The following is a 4962-nucleotide window of genomic DNA, read 5'->3' as shown; positions in this document are numbered from 1 at the left end:
CAGGAGAGCCCCAAGCTCCCACAATCAGGAGAGCCCCAAACTCCCACAGTCAGGAGAGCCCCAAGCTCCCACAATCAGAAGAGCCCCAAACTCCCACAGTCAGTCAGGAGAGCCCCAAGCTCCCACAGTCAGGAGAGCCCCAAACTCCCACAATCAGGAGAACATGTAGTCAGTACCAAGAGAACAGAGAAGCCTCTTGCTGCTCACTGCTGTTTGTCTTCTCTGAGTTCCCACAGTCTGCCTGAGCCTCATTCAATCCAGATTTTCTCAATCTTCACTATTTGTTTTTCCTCTCCCCATCCCCCCCGCCTCCACCACCAATCTCCTTGGTAGATCTGTTGGTCTCCTGTGCCCCCTGGTGGCACATTGTGAGCACTGCTGCCCAGAGCTGACTCAGTTTCGCTGTTGCAAGTTCATTTGAAGGCCAGTAAGGGAAAATCTCAAAGAACTGGAATGTCGTTGTACTGGGGCACAGGATTACATCAGTTTCCTAGAACTGGAGGCAAGATCTAGCCCTCCACCTACTCAGTACACGATGTCAGAATCGCCTGTTGTCTATGAGTTGCATAAACCATTTTGAGCAGTTGCCAGCTAGTCTCAGTCAGTCACGGACATGTTCAGAGTCAAGCTCTGCTATTTGGATGTTTCCACCCAGGGCTATGAGTGTGGAGTTGAGGACATCAAGTAGGGCAGTCAGAGCCCACTGTGTCGTTGGTCACAGGCTCCCATCATTCTGTCCCTGCTTGGTTTTCAAAGCCGACAGCACTAAAAAACAAAACAAAAACCTGGCACCCTCTGGCTTTTCCAAGCGCTTGGTGAGTGTCTGGCTATCATCCAGACAAATGTCCCCCGTACTCCCATTAGTTGGAGTCTGCTTCTATTTTTGCAGCCAAGAAGATGCCTGGATGTTGGACAATCAGGCAAGCCTCTGTGCCTTCGTAGAGGGGGCTCTGTGACCTCCATGTGCGAGGATGTTAAATGAGGGCGTGAGTTATGTGTTGCTGTGCATGAAATCACAGATTTAGTGTATGAAAACACAGCTACAATTAAACGATTCTGCCCATCAGGAGACAGAGTATGACTTACTAGGATGCTCTGCTTTAGGGTAACAAAGTTAAAGGCGGCTAGAGAGATGGGTCAGCGGTTAAGAGCACTGGCTGCTCTTCCAGAGATTCTGAGTTCAATTCCCAGCATCCTCATGGTGGCTCACAACCATCTGTAATGAGATCTGGTGCCCTCTTCTACTGTAGGGATACATGTAGGCAGAACACTGAATACATAACAAATAAATAAATAAATAAATAAATAAATAAATAAATAAATAAATCTTTAAAACAAACAAAGTTAAAAGCAAAGGGCGAGTTGGGGGTTCCAGCTCATTGGTGACTAGAAGGTCCAATCATGCTCTTGTGGTGGCTGATAGGATTTAGGGTGATGGAATATTATTTTAACTGTGTAAAGGTGTGTTACATTTGTTTCTGTTGCGTTTGTTTAGCATAATAAGGATGTGTTACATTTGTTTATGCTGCATTTGTTTAATTGTGAAAAGACATTTTGCGGTTTCACCTTGCCTGCCTAAGGTACCTGATTGGTCTAATAAGAACTCAACAGCCAATATCTAGGCAGGAGAGGGATAGGCAGGGCTGGAAGGCAGAAAGAATAAATAGGAGGAGAAATCTAGGCTCGAGAAGAACGAGAGAAGAACAAGAGGAAGGAGGGGAGAATGAGGGAGAATGCAGAGACACACAGGGGCAAGATGCCACTAGCCAGTCAGACACAAGAAGCAGTGAAAGTAAGATAAACAGAAGGAAAGAGCAGTTAAAAAGGCCGGAGGCCTAAAGTAGATCAAGAGAAACGGGTTAATTTAAATTAAAAGAGCTAGCCAGAAACAAATCTAAGCTAGACTGAGTGCGTAGTAGGCTTTTTCTTTTGGGCCACCAACCAGCTCCCAAATCATGACATGGAGACTCCTTTTTAGTTATGAATGCACGGCCCTCAGAGGCCAAGGAGGACACAAAGTTCCTTGGAGCTCAAGGTACAGGCTCTACATGAGCGCTGGGAACTGAACTTGGGGCCTCTGGAGGAACAGCAAGCGCTCTTAACTGCTGAGCCCAGGATTCAGTTCTTTGTATTCTGTTTGGACTGTAGTGCTTGCCCTACAGGGCTCCCCAACAAGGCAGCAAGGGACGTATGCTAGCAAAACAGAAAGTACAATCTTGTAGACTAACCAAAGAGCCACCACGAATTCTCATGTCTGAAGCTCGCCACTAGGCCAGCCTTGCTAGGGGAAGATGAGTACACAGGCTAAGACATCAGCACGTGAGAGACATTACAGCCTCTTGGTCTGCTTGCCAGTGAAAGGACTGTAGTCGCTGGTCAGATCCTGTTCAAAATGCTCTTTCCAAGATGAGCATGTTGGGGCATCTGCGATCCTAGTACTCAGGAAGCTAAGACAGGAGGATCACTGGGGGTTGGAGGGTAGCCTAGACAAATATAAGACTTTATCTAAGAAGAAGAGGGAAGAGGAGGGGAAAGATGAATATCTTATTTCCTTCCTGAAGTCCTTGAGGCTTTTTTTTTTTTTTTTGGATTTTTCTTTTTTTTTCTTTTTTTTTCTTTTTTCTTCTTTTTGGTTTTTCGAGACAGGGTTTCTCTATGGCTTTGGAGCCTGCCCTGGAACTAGCTCTGTAGACCAGGCTGGTCTCGAACTCACAGAGATCCACCTGCCTCTGCCTCCCAAGTGCTGGGATTAAAGGCGTGCGCCACCATCGCCCGGCTCCTTGAAGCTTTTTAAGTCCTTCCCAAATCTAAACCTGTTGTAGTAAGTGTTCTATTGCTGTGAAGAGACACCATGACCAAGGCAACTTAGGAAAGGAAGCATTTAATTAGGGGCCTTGCTTACAGTTTCAGAGGTTATGATGGCAGGAAGGAGACAGGCATGGCAAGGGAGAAGTTGAGAGCTTTACACCCTGATTTGAAAGCAGAGAGAGAGAGAAAGAAAGAGAAACAGAGAGCAAGACGAAGAAAGACGGGGCCTGGCATGGGCTTTTTTTTTTAATATTTATTTTATTTATTTATTTTTGGCTTTTTGAGACAGGGTTTCTCTGTGGTTTTGGAGCCTGTCCTGGAACTTTAATATTTATTTATTATGGATACAATATTCTGTTTGCACATATACCTGCAGGCTAGAAGAGGGCACCAGACCCCATTACAGATGGTTGTGAGCCACCATGTGGTTGCTGGGAATCGAACTTGGGTCCTTTGGAAGAGCACGCAATGCTCTTAACCGCTGAGGCATCTCTCCAGCCCCCTTGGCATGGGCTTTGAAAACTCAGAGTCCACCCCTAGTGACACACTTTCTCCAATAAGGCCACAACTTCTATTACTTCCCCAAAAGTTCCACCAACTGGGGACCAAGCATCTAAATATATGAGTTTATGGTGGTGATTCTCATTCAAACCAGCACAAAACCCATCAAAATTAACCTCTGTCTTAAATGGGAAAAGTTGAAGATACAGTATGCAGTCGCTGTATTTTCTCTTTTTTAGTTATGTTGGAAACAGAGCCCAGGGCCATGTACGGGGTAAACAAGCAAGTCATAAGTATCTACCACTGGGACACACATCAAGTCCTGAAAATGATCGTTTTGGAAACTACCTGGTAGCTGGATATGGTGGTACCTGCCTCTACCACTCTAGCAATTCAGGAGGCTGAGGCAGAGGGATAGATCTTATTTAAAAATTAAAAAAAAGCAAATAAAAAGGGAGGGAAGGAAGGAGAGGAAATATTCCTCAAACACTTGCTGATAGAATACCGTACACCTGCATTTTCCTTAGAGCCGTGGGGAGACTTTAGGACAGTCCCTATTGTTTCCAAGTCTCCCTACTAAGCAGCTGTTATGCAAACAGTTAATGTAGGTTTTTATCAAAAGGAATCCAAGAAGCTAGCTCTATGTGCAAGAGGCAAAAGAGAACAAGAGAAATATTATTTAAAAGGCCCAAACCCCACTATTTAAATTCCAGGTCTGGGTCAGGATCATAACACAGACACCAGAAACCAGGTGTCCCCTGCTCATGTCCAGGATGGCATACAGATGCTAGGGGATCAGACACTCAAGGCAGGATGCTGTTTCCAGACCCAGATGGATCTCAGCCTTTAGTTTAGGGCATGAGTTCCCAGGGAGGACTGGAGAAGGTGAGGGTGCTGGGACCGGCTTGGCTCAGAGAGAATGAGGAATCTTCTGGAGGTGGCATTATCTGGTGGCTTTTTGGCTGCAGGAAAAACTCAGAACAATGGCTGCCTTTCCTTTCCGTCCAAAGTCTCCAGGGCCCAGCATTCTTCCGGTCAGCTCTCTTCATTCCTCTCCTGAGAGTAACACTGTGATGAAGAAAAACACTATCGGAGAGGCCTTGACCAAAGGGCTAAATTCAGCAGCACCAAAACTGGCAAACTGAAATCACGTACCCTCAGAAGGATTGAGTAGGAAAGACACAATGTCACCGAGGTGATATTTGTACCAGAAATGTTCAGCCTGAATCCAATCATGGGCAAACAGATGGAAGGGGAGGGGCAATTCTAAGGCAGTTGCCTGCCCCCTCCAAAAATACCACTGTTAGAGAAGAAAAAAAAAGATGAGGATTAATAGGTTGTTTCAGTTTTTCAAGACAGGGTTTTTCTGGAGCATTGGACCCTGTCCGGGAACTCACTCTGTAGACCAGGCTGGCCTTGAACTCACAGAGATCAACCTGTCTCTGCCTCCTAAGTGATGGGATTAAAGACATGTGCCACCACTGCGAGGATTAACAGTTTTTTTTGTTTGTTTGTTTTTTGAGGATTAATAGCTCTAGTGAAAGTAGAAGGGGTTAACTAAATTTTTTTTTTTTTTGGTTTTTTGAGACAGGGTTTCTCTGTGGTTTTGGAGCCTGTCCTGGAACTAGCTCTTGTAGACCAGGCTGGTCTCGA

The sequence above is a fragment of the Microtus ochrogaster genome, chromosome 15, assembly GCF_000317375.1.
Source record: "Microtus ochrogaster isolate Prairie Vole_2 chromosome 15, MicOch1.0, whole genome shotgun sequence".
Classification (NCBI taxonomy): Eukaryota; Metazoa; Chordata; class Mammalia; order Rodentia; family Cricetidae; genus Microtus; species Microtus ochrogaster.
This window is presented reverse-complemented; position numbering follows the sequence as displayed.